Source organism: Cuculus canorus, chromosome 12, assembly GCF_017976375.1.
Source record: "Cuculus canorus isolate bCucCan1 chromosome 12, bCucCan1.pri, whole genome shotgun sequence".
Classification (NCBI taxonomy): Eukaryota; Metazoa; Chordata; class Aves; order Cuculiformes; family Cuculidae; genus Cuculus; species Cuculus canorus.
This window is the reverse complement of record NC_071412.1, coordinates 12633317-12649167: the sequence shown is the minus strand read 5'-3', so window position 1 is coordinate 12649167 and position 15851 is coordinate 12633317. Positions and strand designations below refer to the sequence as shown.

Below are 15851 nucleotides of genomic sequence, written 5' to 3'. Positions count from 1 at the left end.
CAAATCACCGTACAGGAAGAAGAGCAAAAGCTTTTCGTCTTAAATGATTCAAATGGAACAAAAAAAAAATAAAAGAAAATAAGCATGATAAGAATGTGCTGCGACTCAGGCCTCTTCAGTGAAGGAAGAGAGGGACTGGATATTCTTGTTCACTACCTAAGGGCAATGAGCCACCAGAGAAAATAAATTGATTTCTCTACATAGACAGCATTTTATGAGAAGCAAGGAAGTATGTAATTTACCTTTGTATTGTAGGCGATAATGAATGTCTTGCTATCACCGTGCAAACATTTAAATCTAACACCCTCCTACCAAAGGGTTCTAACATGGGGGTGACCCTCTCTCTTGCTGCCATCCACTCTGCAATCCCAGCAAGTCACTATTCACAGGCTGCACTCTGTAATAAAAGCCTTTGTTACATACCATGGAATAATGTTTTCCAGCCTGCTGTACCCAGAGGGACACATTCTTACGAATCCTTACAGAATCAAGAACTGCGATGACTGGCTGTGATTGTGAAACTGTGTTTGTGTGGACCCAGTGATCTCTCTCTGCGCTGGGGTCTAAAGAGCCGGTTAATTCAGGAAAGGAAAGAGTGGCTACCATACTTCACCTCTGAAATGCTGTTTTAATCAACTTTCATGAACCTGAGTACCAGAAGCATTTGCCTATTAGACCTACAAAATCATGAAATGGTGAGCAAAAGGTGTTTCAAGTCTTTCTTACAAAGCTTATTACCTGTCCCGTTAAAAAAAAAATGCAAGACTCTACACATACCTATGAGTTGCAAATGTGGTACTATTATCAGTTTAAAACTGCATCGGACAGGAAACATAAGTTTAATCACTGTGAGTTTGAGGGAAAAGATCTCCTTTAGATCTGCTCTGGGGTGTCTCAGGAGGACGTAATTAGATTTTAAGATGGTTAAAACAAATTAAATAGCCTATTAAATACTACATTACATTTACTGTCCTACTGCATAGCTCACATTTCATAGCCCATAAAAATTAAATTTTCAAGCACAAATTGGCCCTTACGACAGACCTGTGCCATCTTCAAACAAGGAAGTTTGACCATAACTTAAAATTGGTATCCTTAGATTTAAGGACAAAGAAAGAAGAAGGTAAATGGAACCACATTTACATTCTGACATTGCTGTATGCATATCTTTTACCGAGAAAGTAAAAGATATGCAAGAAAGCTTGAAAAATGTTCTGTTTCTCAAGCCTAACAGACCTGAAGATTACTTTTCCCTTGTATTTTCCCCGTGTAGGCTAATACATACCCAATGTTTTAAGAAAAAAAGAAGAGGGACTGGAAGAGATTTTGTGATACTGCGGCAACGATTTTATGAATAACCCGTTTTTAAATAAGCTGCTGAATACGAGTTCAAACCCATAAAAAGTCTATGAAAAAGAAAAGCCCCAATACCAGCTGATATTCCTTTTAAAGAAATACATATGGTTGCATTTCACACAAATACTCTGACTGGAAAGAACAGGGGGAAAGATTTTTCTGGGGCAGGATTGTCTATATATTAACATAGACATTTAAGTAATACCCCTCAAAGATGTTCCAAAGTCTCAGTTTCACCTACTCCGGCGATGAACTATATCAACTCCTCTCCATAGGACTTTAGAATTAGACAAACTCCAAAACCTAGTGAAAAACATATACTTCTCTGAACATACCCAAATAGAATCTTTTTTTCTCAGCCTTGCTAAATGTCACCTGCCAATTTAGTACCAAACTCTATTTATTTTGCACAATTATTCATAAGCTAAGATGAGGAAAGTGGCTTTCTGAAGCCCAGTCTTGCTAAATAGTAATTTTAGTTCAGCTAAAAGTGGTTTGAAACAGACATTAGGGATGAGGGTCTCATTAAGTCATACTCTTCTAAAGGTCAATGGTTCCCTATCTTTTACCACAATCAAACTCAAATTAACAAAACTGGCAGCCTTCTGTATTTCATGGGTCCAGCGTGGTCTGCTGTCCTCAGCATCTGTAATGAAGTTCCAGATAGAGAGCACAGAACCAGAGTGGTTACAAGGTTGTGCTCCACATTTCCCCTCAGTGTACTGGCATCACATTTTGAGTCTAACTGGCTGTTCGTGAACCACCACCGCAAATCACCCACAGAAGTAAATCCGTTTTTGAGTCAAGACAAAACTTCTCAGGCAGGAAATTATTTCAGGCAGGCATACTTTTCAGGATTCAGCACAACACCAACAGAAGCAGCCACAAGAGTTAAGTCTATGCATCCACTCAAATTCTCTAAGACAGATACCTTTCCAAGTCCTTCCATATAACGTATTGTTTTTTTAACTGCCATCCTTCAACTTCAGAAACTTTCAATATCCTAATGCTTTCACAAGCAGGTTTGGAATTCAATTTTCTTCCATAATGGGATGGTCTCAATGAAAACAGGACAAGTCAGATGATAAAAATACCAGAAATCAACATACATGATAAAAGTGGAAAAGGTGAAAAAATTGTTTATGCACAAAGGTAACTCAAGGCCATGAAATTATCAGGTTTGCTGTTTTCTTAGTTTAGTTTTGGATTTTGTTTGTTTGGGTTATTTTTTTTAGAAGACAACCTATCCTTTCATTTTGTAGTGTGCTCTGTCCAGTACTTTACTGCCCCGTACCAAGGTACTATTGCCACACAAATAAGTAATAGATGTGAAATTAATATATCAATATTATTCTATGACTTTATTAAATGATATCCCAAATTTTGGATAGAGGAGCCAAAGTGAAGGGTGAAGAGACAGAATAGTACTTTGTCACGTATATTGCATGAAAAATTCTTTTAGCATCTACAGGGAAGTCTCTTATTTAGGAAGTGATGTATTTTTGCCGCTGTTTAACCTTTGAGGAGCAGCTGTTTTCCTTTTTCTGGATGGTATGAACATAAACAAATGTGACATGAATAAAGTATGAGACCTGTTATGTTTCTCTTTTTTTGTTTATGTCTTACCATCTTTACTGCTACACATTGTCTACAATTCACTGCACTAATACCAATAGGTGGAAAGGGGGAGAAAAAGCCTTCCAGAAATACTCTGCATAAAACAAAGAGCTAATGATTTGAACTCAAGCTGCTGGCCAGCTAAAGACGTCTACTTAAGTGCCCTGCTTTAAGTACAACAAACCAATAATCGCTTAAAGCTAAGGCAAACAAAATGAGGATCCTAAGGCGAGATTAAGGATAGCTCAGGAAGCCACAGAGACAAGGCCAGTCCTGGCTATAAATTCTGGGACAACCTTTTCCTTTGTTCTTCTTCAAAGGAAAAATGTCAGATCCACAGAACGGACTGGTCTCTCCGACAAACACAGATTAGTAGTTCCTAACCTGTTACTACGCTAGTGTCTAAATAATCTAAGCAAGACCTGTCTGTTGTGACTGTTGCTATCAACTGTTTCCAACCAACTGCAAACAGACACATCATTCTTCTTCTCCTTGAGGTTGGTGGTATTTTTTCCTTCCTCTCCAAGAAGTAACTAAATGCATAACAAAAGCAAGAGGTCCAGGTTAGATTTTCATCAGGCACATATTATGTGATATCAAGCCAAGAAAAGCTCACTTATCGCCCTATTGGGAGACACCAAAGAACTCCTCTTCCCTGAAGGTAAACTCTGTAGCTGTAAGAAAAAAATACAACTACAAATTTGAGTGGGATGAGGGAAAGGAAAGTATTTAAAGGAACATCTTCAGTTTGGAACCATGCTTACAGAAGTGGAGTCATCATATTTGTTTTTCAAAGAAATGCTACTATATAGCACCTTTGTTGGAGACATGGACAGTAGGATTGAGTGCACTCTTAGCAAGCCTGCCAATGACACCACATTGTGTGGCACAGTCAACATGCTGAAGGGAAAGGGTGTCATGCCATCCAGAGGGACTTTGACAGACTGGAGAGGTGGGCCTGTGCAAGGTCAAGTGCAAGGCCATGCACCTGGGTTGGGACAATCCCAAGCACAAATACTGCCTGTGCGGAGAATGGATTGAGGACAGCCCTAAAGAGAAGGTCTTGGGAGTGCTGGTGGATGAGAAGTTCAACATGACCTGGCAATGTGCGCTTGCAGCCCAGAAGGCCAACTGCATCCTAGGCTGCACCAGAAGTGTGACCAGCAGGGCGAGTGAGGAGGTTCTGCCCCTCTACTTTGCTCTCATGAGACCTCACCTGGAGCCCTGTGTTCAGTTCTAGAATCCTCAGCATGGGACAGACCTGGATCTGCCAGAAAGAATCCAGAGGAGGCCATGAAGATGATCAAAGGGCGGAGCACTTGCCTACGAGGACAGGCCGAGAGAATTGGGGTTGTTCAGCCTGGAGAACAGAAGGCTCTGGGGAGACCTTAGAGCAGCCTTCTAGTACTTAAAGGGAGCCTACAGGTAAGCTGGGAGGGGCTCATTATCAGGGAGTTCAGGGACAGGACGAGAAGGAATGGTTTTAAGCTGGAAGAGGGGAGATTTAGATGAGATCTTAGGAAGAAATGTTTTCCTGTGAGCACAGCAAGGCAGTGGCACAGGTTGCCCAGAGAAGCTGTGGATGCCCTCCCCGGAGGTGTTGAAGGCCAGATTCAATGTGTCTTTGAGCAACTTTACCCAGTGCGAGGTGTCCCTACCCATGACAAGGGGTTGGAACTGGAGGGGCTTAAGGTCCCTTCCAACCTAAACACTTCTAGGATTCCATTATTCTAACTGAAGTTCTACGAAAATAAGAGTTCCTCCAGGCCGCTGCAAGTTACCACAAACTGTAACAATAATTACGGGGTAGGGACTGGCTAAACACTCACAAGAAAGATTCCTATATAATAGAGGCGCATCTTTCTCAAATGTCAACTGTGGATCCAGATGCCTTTTCTAGCAGTGCTAACAGCAGCTTCTCTGGCTTGCCCTCACTTGCCCAGCGCTTTTGTGTTGAGCAGTGTCTGCGCGGCCACCCAGCAGACTGGCTAATACACCAGTTGGGAAGGGCAGGCAGGAGCTATCATAATGACGTGGTTACTACTGAGAAAATGGCATGGACCAGCTACTAACAGTTTCTAACTACTATTATCACCAAAAAAAAGACATCTGACTTAAAACACCACTAGCATTGTCCTGATTTTCAAAATGCTGAGAGCAACAGCAAGCTGTACCTTAAGGAGAGGAAGATACTGCTGTTTAGTGTTCCAAACCAGCACAAAGTAGACAAATCAGGTTTGCAATTATACTCCAAACCCCTCACTCAGTGATTCCAAATTGCACTCCTTTAGCAACACAAATAAGCAGTCTTAGTCCATAAAGCTCTCAGATATTAAATAATTACCAGCTGGGGTATCTTTGCAGCTGCTGCGTATCAGAGCCTTCAATAAAGAATGACAATTTAATGCAGATTTGGACAATACTAAATCAAACATGGGTCTTTATTTTAAATACCACTGCAATAAAATAAAGGTAACGGAATTACAGGTACCAAACTCTGGGTGTGTGACATGAACCACAGCAAAGTTAATCTCACGTAATACCTCCAGTTCTATACATTCTCTTTAAAAGCTTTTTCCATTTACGTTTAATGTCAGTAAATGACGCATTTTATTTTGCCTCAATTTATTTACTAGATTAGCTGAGGAGAAACAAGGATGTCAATAACAAGTAGTATTTAAACTCTCTCACAATGGTATGTATAAAAGAAAATTATATTTGGCCAGCAAGGTCAAAATAGAAATCAATACATTATAAAATTCTTCTATTCCACAGCACTAACAATTTGTGTTTGTTCACTTTCAAAGACTGAATGACTTTGTTCTGCAAGCTTCCCTGAGCACTCAAGTCCTACTAGCAAATTGTGTTTGCTTAATGCACAAGTAAAATCAACTACCCGTTAACATAGCTAATCACTGTACATACGTTAGAGAGCTTAGGGAAAGACAAAAACCAAGGGAACCAAAGAGACAAGAGCATATTCACAGAGAACTTTGGGAAGAAAGACTTAAGAGTTTAAGGGGAAAAGAAGTTAACTTTTAATATCCAACCCTAAAAATTACAGAAACTTCCAAGATCAAATTTTTTTCCTGTCACAAATATTAATTTGGTGCAACAAAAGAGAATCTCTATAATTTCAAATTAGTATAGGGTCTTACATGAAAAATGCGTAGTAAGTTATTTTAGTCCAGCTAAAAGGTAACTTTCTTCTGAAAACTAATTAGCTTAATAGGCTCTATGGACTAAAAACTACTGAGTTTGTGAACAAGTTTGCAGCCTGTGCTGTGTTAGCAGATACACGCTGTATCTTTTACCAACCTTGCTACAGTGGTCAAGGATACAATTAATGCAGTTTCTACCATTTGTTTGTTTATTTTAAACCAATATCGGTAAAAGTGATAAGCATGTATACCCTCCTGAAAGCTGATTTTGCTTGTATGGCTTAGTTCTTCTTTCTGAAGACCCTCCTGAAATAAGGCAGTGCATCAACACAGAGTTAGGGCCCTTCGGCTGTGTAGCGTACTGAAATTGGTAAGGCATTTCTACAGTAAACCTGGAATTCGCAAAGCAACTACCACTACCATTTCCCTTTTCACATTTACAAACAGATGAAAAACTTCAGAGAAAAAAAGACACGCAGTTTAATATCTGTTCAAAGCTGAGGCTCTTTGAAAGCCTGACTAATATACTATTGAACAGACTCTCTGTATTAAAGAAGTATCACACTACAGAAACACACACACCATGCGTATATGAAACACATCTTTCTCAGTACACATGCATCTCTCCATCCTTGAGGTTTAGTCTCAGCCTTGTCTATACACATCTGTCTTCACCCATGTGAACAGCAACTGTCAAGCGTTTACGAGAGAGGCCCTGAGCATCTTAAAACCCCCTTTAAGTTTAGTTTTACTTTTGGGTAACCATTCTAAAACAAAGACTTTTACAAGTATTTGAAAGGGCATCTGTTCTGATGTTTCAGAAGTGTACTTATATATATATCACATGTGCCTTGAACCAGGCAACCAGTAAATTCAGATCTTTCCTATCAACATCCTCAGCAGAAGAATTCAGTGCTGACAGACGGGTTACCAACCAGCTTTCCCTGAAATTCCTTCACTCAGGAAGCTAGTCTAATGTTAGGCACCATGTGACCACTCCAGTTCGGGTTAATTTCATGGAATATGTTAATTCTCAATAATAAGTGATGATTTCTGTAATCAATTTAGAAAAAGCTTATTATAAGTCCCGTATTCTCTCTCTTATAAAGACAGGCTAATACATGTATTGCGCAAGAAGGAGAATCCACCTCGTGACAGCCCCAAGGTACGTTGCTCAGAAAGTCACTGTTGCCAGCCATAACATGGAAAAACCCCTGTATCAAATTCCAAGAGGGCGGCTTTGCTGTGCTCTCAGCAGAGGATTCAGCATGTTGATGGCAAACGTTCCAAAAGGAGGGGAAGGACACCTTAAAGAACGTTACAGTAACTTAGATGTGTTTTATTTTAATGTAGTTTTTTTCTTACATAAAAATAAAGTAGAAAAATCCTAAAGATTCTTTTTCCGGATAGGTTTTTTTTTTTTTCAAAGCACAAAAGCCAACACCTCCCCCTACTCCCCCCCTCCCACCTTGATTAACATAGATCTAAGCATTCTACCATAATAAACAAAACAGTGATTATGTTCATTTTCAACAGTTGTACAGCAAATCAGCCAGACAAGCACTGAAGCACCACAGTTTCTCAGTTAGGAAGATGATCAGAGATGTCACCAAGAATTTGGGGAGCGGGAAACGATTTGCCAGAGCTATGAATGGAGTAATGATCTGTAGAGCTTTAGAGCCCATGCAGGTAACACAAAAAATGAAATCAACTACGAATGTTCGTTCTCATAGCCTCTATGGATTTTCAGATACATTTATGTAACAAATGCCTTCAAACATTCAGAGCAAGACTGCAAGACAGGATTACAAAATTAAATTCCTGGTAGTCTGCTTTTGTGCATCTTAGATTCAACTCCACAGGAATAAGACTGACCAAAAGTAACCGAAGACACTCCACTTCTTCCTCTCCTCTGCTATGCAGTCAATAAGCTCACATAAAACAAATACCACAAATGGACTAATTACTGAATTCAAACCAACCTGTGGCCAGTTGCAGTTATTTTTTTCTGTGGTATACAACTGTGTGACAATGAGTACTCTCCATAAATCTCAAATCCAAGTTTTCAAACAATCAAAACATAAAACCTAAATAATTCTATTTGACCTTCATTATTTAGGTCTGTGTGCCAAGTCTAATCAGTTCTCTCAAGCACATTCCCTTTTTAAAAACAGACTGTAGAAATAGATTTTTCAAACTAAAAGGAACAGAATGCATTGTTTTGATGCTACAGCCTGAAGCCCTTTATCTGAGTTTTATCGAAGTATACTCTATCACTGATCAAAGCAGCAATGACAACTTAATATTCTTTAAAGTTATATATCGCTGCATAAACTTCCCACTTTTGTCTTGTGGCCTCCGGCTCAACATGTCGTTGGGAGTATATTCAAAGGTCAAGAGACTTTCTTTCAGAAGCCCTCTGTTCCCAAGTGGCAGCTCTAATGATTGCAGCAGTAGAGAGCAGAGATGGGTAGATTAATTCCATCAGGGCTCTGTTCTCACATACCCTAAAAAATTCAGGTTGTCATTTCTTCCATCAGATGCTTGGAAGACTACTCTGTACGTTACTAAATGAATCACATAGAATCACATAGATGAAGGACCTGTATGTGGTAGTAGCATTCCCACACAGCCCTATTGCTGATTTAATTATCCATTAAAGAATTCTTCTCACTCTAGTATTGAAATCAATTTTAGATTTCTTTCCATTTAATATTTACATATGCCATGTGACTGGCTGAGTTTTAAGCAAAGGTCAGAAGTTACTTGGACATGTCAGACACTTCTTTTAATATGTACTTTATCAATTAACTGAAATCTCAAATTGAGTTTACCAGAAAAATACTACACAATTTTACATTTAACGAAATGGGTTGAAATCAGTTGTACTTAATATTTAATAAAAAGACATAAGAATATGCAACATAACTGCAACGCTTCTACAGACATTTATAGGATCTCTGACATCTTCATGACGTTCTCAGCTACAGATGGAGGCTTGTCATGATTACTTAAAGCACTCTCACCATCTTCAAAATTCCTCTCCACCCCCCACAGACAAGAGCAAAACCCCTGGAGAAGCAAGGCTTACAGTGCCTTGAGAAATCAAGGACTGCTGAAAAGAAGCATGAGCCAGGATTCAAGAGGCAGTACCAAATCTCTTAACAAAAGAGAATCCAGTTAAATCTGCTCCAGTACTCTCAGCAAAGCGTGAATCATTCAAGTACTTCAACATTAGAAGCAGCACTCAAACTCCTTTATCTTGGCACAACTTTTATCTCTTACCTAAAAACCCTTGAGGGGGATGGCTACCAGGGGAAAGCCCATGGCCCAGAGCTTAGAAAACATACGTGTTCCAGCAAAGCTTTTGATTTTCACAAGCGAAGTACTGCAAAGCCAGAAGCACAACGGGCTTGAGAGCACCACTGCTAATAATTAAGTTGGCTCTTCTCTCCTCCGTCCTTATTTCACCTACACCTCAACAGGTTTCTTCAACTCCTTTTCAGAACGGCAGGGGTAAAAAAAAACAAACGTAGGGGGATGCTGGGGCCAGATTCTGCAAGTTTGGTGCATGATGACTTTCACAAGGATCTCACATGGAATAGTAGAGAAAAAATGACAACACGAACTCATGCTAAGAAACTATCTGAAAGCACTGGAAAGAGACATCTAGGATTTTGATGCTTCAGAAAAAAACAGGGCAACAGCAGTTCACAGACAGCCTTACACTGTTATGTGCATTTATAAATCATGTCTAAATCATGTCCATTCTACCAGGCATACAGCATAATTAAAAATAATTTTAGTGATTAGAACTCTCAGAGTGAGAGCATGTCTCTTTCCAGACGTGATGACACCATAACTTTCACTAAGATTGGTGGCCAGTAAGAATTATCATATCAAAAGGGAACCTTTACAGGTCAGTCTCTGCCCAGATCATATGGAGAAGGTCTGAAACACTGATGTAGAGCCCTCTCCTCTCAGACCCTCTTGGATCTATTAATGAACACACTGAATATTTCAAATTAAAACATCACCGAAACCAACATAAGGACCTAAGAAAAGGTGTGATTGATCCAAAACCATTATCATCTTCCTAAAATACCTAAGAAAGAATTTAAAAAAACTGAAATCAGTAAAGTTACAATTTTGAAGGACTTTTAAATATTATAAAACTAGTATTAGAAAACTCAAACACTTAGTCATTACACTTTTGCTTCAATAGGATTTTAGCCTTCAATTTATTGACACGAAATCTCAAGGCCAGTTTCAGTTTGTCTCTGATGACTTTTCCATATACATAATGGTCACAGAAGCTGTTTTAAGATCTATGTTTTATAAAATTGCAGGTACTTGGAAATATGATGCACTCAGCCATGTCACTATTTATTTTTTAACTAAAAATAATCTCATTAAAATAGCTTAATTTCCAAATACTTTTTTTCCAGTGCTTGTGCTAAATTGCAATAGCAAATTATAAGATGGAATTTTCTAGTCCAATAAGCCTGGTACACAAAGCAATATTTGAATTGGTTATTTAAATGTTACAATGAAAGACAATGATGGCTTCTCCCAACTGTTTCCTATTAGTTTTCAGATTAATGAGTTACAACACATACATACTTAGCACATGCATTTTTGAGAACCTGCTGTGCAGCACCATGAGCAATACCACAGGCCATTGTTGAAAGAGATAGTTTTGTTGGTTTTTTTTTGTTTTTAACGTCATTTCTGCTACAGTTACGAGAAGTATTCACTTCCAGTACGCTCAATAAAAGCCTATCTCAAAGAAGTGTTAGAACATTTTAAACATAAAATATAGGTCCAGTGACATTATGAACCTTCCATGGTATACTGAAAAATGTTGTATAATCCTAACAAAGAAGTTTATAGAAGTCCCTCAACAGAGGGGGAAAGTGGAAAAAATATTCATAATAAGGGGCAAGCTTACAAATAGAGAATAGGGAGCAGCTCTGTATGCACAGATGACTCATTCCAACCAAGAATACAGGTGAGTATATACACAAAAAAACTTCAGTTAATAAAAATTTCCAGGAATTTAATGGAATTTTTTCCCTCTGCCTTCACTTCCCTGTCCATGAATTTAAACACTCAAAAGTACCAGTAGTCTTCCTGAGACACTAACCCAAACCAAATGTTTGAGCAAGGAAGATTCTGTCACAAAATCTCCTACACCTAACATCCTTTAATTAAATAAGTATCACTGCCTTTGGACACGCATGAAAGCCAATCTGTAAAGAATACGACTTGTACAATGTCCCACCCTGTGCTTTTGTCACCTCTATTTAGCTCACAAAATCCAGTAACAGTCGGGAACCATCCAGATCGCTAGCTTGTTCCTAACTCTGCAGAAATAACTCTCTGCTATAATTTCCTAGGAGAAATTTTTCTTATAAAGCATTTCAGTATTCACAAACTGTCAGGTCAGGGCTGTACTGGAGTTTACACCAGATCAAAACATATATCAAAACATATACAAATCTTTTCCTCCTAGAAATCCAAAGAATGTCTTAAAGATACCATCAGGTATTTTTATTGTATTGTTTTATTTTTTCTACATTAGTGCAGCATAATTACTGAAACCTTAGTAATCCTGGTGTGAAAAAGCAATACAGTAACAGGCACATGTGGGTAAGTTTTGCATTGATTTATGTAAAAAAAAAGATATTTGTTGCTGAACATAGGAGCTGATGTAAGCCCTAGTAAGCTGACTCTTGGTTTTAGACAGAAAACTGAATCTAGAAATTAATTATTAAGCAGACGACATATTTTACAGTGCCGTGCAAAGAAAAACATTTTTAACAATGAGGCATCAAGCTACAGCAAGGAAAATAAGGTATTATGATAATAATTAAAAGAGATTTTTATTTAGGAATCCATGCTCCTTTAAAAGTCACATACTTACAGAGTGCAAAGCTCATGTAACCCAATCTATGTTTTCCTCAAACCCTACAAGTCCATTTACTTAAAAACACCACACTCCTGGATGAGTGCCTGGTGTACCAAACCTGTCCCGTTGTGCATATTTTTATACGTTACTAAATTAGAAAAGCAGAGTGGACTAAGGTTGTGCCAGCTCTGAAAAAAAGAACAGGGTCTGCATCAGTTTGTGCCTTTGCTTTTAAAATCACAGTAATTATAAAAAAAATTAAACTTCTTAAACATCAAAGTAATCTACCTCACTCAGATAAATTAATAAAAGCAGAAGGGACATATAGGAGGACGAAAAAACTGCCAAATATATTCCCCTCCATTTTGAAGGCTCTAAATAGAAGTATGGAAAACAAGTTTAAAAAATGAGTTAGGACAGCATATTTTAGTGTTAGGGCCTCGAATAAGAATAGAATTATTGGCATGCTGTACCCATGATCAGTAGAAATCCACTGTGAAAGGTGGTAAGTAAGATGCTGTTTTTATACGCCTTTAATTAAAGATTTACTGAAATACTTCATATTAAGTTCTATTCAGAATTACTATGTTGGATATTCAAGAACTCCCTACCACTGAAATACTGGTATGAATAGTAAATACAGATATTGTACTCCATAGCAACTTAAAGTGTGGGAAATGAAAATGCAATTTTCATGTCTCAAAGTTTCTCTTGCCCCCAATTAGCAAAGCAAATCCCTAAGCAAAACAGACTTAGCAATAATCAATTAGCATTCCAAGGGTTACTTTATAAATAGACAAAGCATTAATCAACAATTATAGTTTGATATATAATTTTAATAACAATTGAACCCCTCATCATTACCACAGACGTTACTATATGAGAGAAACAGATCTAGTATTTATCTTCAAGTTCAATTTTTTCAAAATTCATCTTCATAAACTCTTTTGGCCTTCTGGAAGCGCAAGCTGTTACAGTTACAAAAACTCACTGATCTTCCTGCTATTAATTTCCTATTAACTTACAGGGTTATTAATTATGGAGAGATAATTATTAATTTCCTAATAACGGGTGGAAAGGCTCAATCCTCCCTAATAAATATGACCAACCTCAAAAAGGTGTGGTCTTAACAAACGGAATGGGAACACCCAAGTTCTATTGCTGGCTAACACCGACTCCTGCTGTGGCCTGGAGCAAATTACTTTTGTTAAAAACACTTTTTTCCATTCTGTAAAATGAGGGTAACACTCCCTTATCAGCTTCACAGGATCTTTCTCAAGTGCTTTGAAGATGAAGTTTTATAAGCCAACAAATGTATTTTAATGAGGCTTAAACTGACTACATTTCTAAGACTATTTGCCTTAAAAAGGAAAAGGATTTGAACAAAAATGAAATGAAGAGTATATATGCTATTAACATCCCCTAAATATTATTGCAGTTTCCACTTTAAAAATACCGAAGGCAGACAAGTTTTCCTTCAGATTCTACATAAATGAAGCAAAATGGCAGAAAGTGGATGCAATATGCAGAGGTCTCCAAAGACAACACAGAAATATCAGTTTGAAAGGGATGCCACACATGGCCTTAGATGGGGAAGAAAAGGGCGTCTGCTAAACCTGCCTTTGACTTTTGCAGAGATCTGTACCCCCTTCAACAGCAGCAGCTGCTGGTGCTCCCCAGCCACCCGCACTTCCACTTTACGGATTACGGAAATAGCATCACAGTTTACATGAGGTTTGGTATTGACTGCATTTCTTTTTTTTTTTTTTTCCCCCCTGATCAATGCACTCAACTCTTGGTTTTTAAACATCCCTGACAACAAACACAAAGGGAAACTTGGTCTATAGGCCACGTAAAGACAACTGCTTATAAGTACTTTTTTCCCTTGAAGGGAACCGTGCCAAAAGATGGGCAGGGATCATAAATCATACCCTATTCTTCATTTAATTACTTAGCTTTTGCTCTTGACTTGGCAAAACATAAAACTTTTCATTTTAGTAAATCTATAATTAACTCCAACATGTGCTGAGTAAACATAACCTCATTTTTAATTAAATCTTAGAGCAAGATGCTCCAACTTGCCATTTCTAAGAAGTATTTCTCAAGTAATGTGCAATAAAAAAATCTAATCCTTGTCGAATATGAAACTTAAGTCCAACTTCGAGTATAACCCACCTTCTCTTAAGTCATCTGTTGTTCAACCATGCGTTCACTAACTACAAGACCAAAACGCAAACCTGAAGAGTCATCACATCAAGAATTTCCAAGACTAAAGTAAAACAAAATCTAAAAGATAACAGAGCAAAACTAAGACATAATCCAGGCTTTGGGACTCCTGAAGAATATTTTTTCCATCAACAGGACTTTTTTTTCCAAATGAGGCAATAATTCATACACAAAAAGAGAAAACAAACATAAATTTCAGGAATGGAGTTGAAATATCACATGCATTATAAACATCAGAAAAAAAGAACTTTCTAATTAGTTATTAATAAGTGAGAAGATTCACAAAAATAATTCATACAGGATGAACTGTACAATTCTAAACTAGAATGACATCAATTTTCTGAATAAAGAGAAATTTCTAAGAAACAATAAAATTACACTTCTACGAAAATATGTCAAGTCTAAGTCAAGCTTATACATGAACTAATATAATAATATGAAGTAATGACCATCTTTTGTTTATGTTGCAACTCTAAGTTTTCCAGAAAAGATCTCTGGCATTGCATATTCCAAATGGCCCTCAAGAATTCAGTTGATTTAAGTGCTACAGTTAAATAGTAGAAAACTACAAGAAACTTACTTCATGTTCAAGAAACACATATACCAGAGCCAAATAAAAGAACCAAGAAATTGTTAAAGATAGAAGCCACAAGATTTACAGTTTGCAGAATAAAAATTACTGTGCACTTCAATGAAAAAAGCACTCACAAGAATTCTATAATATTAAATGTGCTTACTTATCTGCAACTCTTTTCAGCTTTACTCTCAAAGACAGAGTCTCTCAGTTAGTGATTCTGATTACTACAGAATCTAGATACCGATGATTCTGCATTAGGCAGAAGCTGGTTCACTTATTAACCTTAACCAAATTATATTCAAAAAATGACTTCAAGAGAATTTCACAAAGCATTTGCTTCCAGCCATTTTCTATTAATTTCAATTTCAACAGACTTACTCTGGACAAATTTTTCCCTTTGCTTCTCATCAAGTTTAGCTTAGTCATCTTTCAACAACTCTCACAGTCATTTAATGTCTCACGATGGCAGTGCCATTGTTCCAGTGGCAGTGCACAATTAAACCAGTCACCTTGAGGTCAAAGTACATGATCTTATGCATGGGTGACACCGATTTGGTAGTGTTTGCTAAAGTAGGATTACCATTTACACTGTGAGAGTGTCACAGCACAGAAAGTGCTTTCTAACCTCCAAGGAACACAATTTCCATGCCTCACCTAATGTCCTTTTTCCCTTCATGAGTCCTGTATTGCCCAATTTCTTCAGCAACCCAAGACTTATGTATTTATACTGCCTGCATGTATTTTCATCATTCTCCCCACCTCCTCCCTCAAGATAATTTTTTAAAACCACTTGCACAGTCATGACCAAACCTGAAAAAAGAACAGAGGTGGTAAGAATTAAATTCTTACAAGTTCTATAAGAAGAGGCACTTAGAGCCTAAAATCTTGCCTTCCACATTAAAGGTGAACCACTGCTGCGGTTTAACCTTTATTAGAACCTGAAGAAACTCTACAATCAGACTAAAGACATAAATCTTTAAAGGGATTCATTATGCATATAATT

General features: G+C 37.7%; 1 protein-coding gene across 6 annotated transcripts in view; it reads right to left on the bottom strand.

Annotated features, from left to right (window-relative positions):
* LRRC28 (leucine rich repeat containing 28) overlaps positions 1-15851 on the bottom strand; it is a 54622-nt gene that overhangs the window by 25864 nt on the left and 12907 nt on the right. The window lies entirely within an intron of this gene.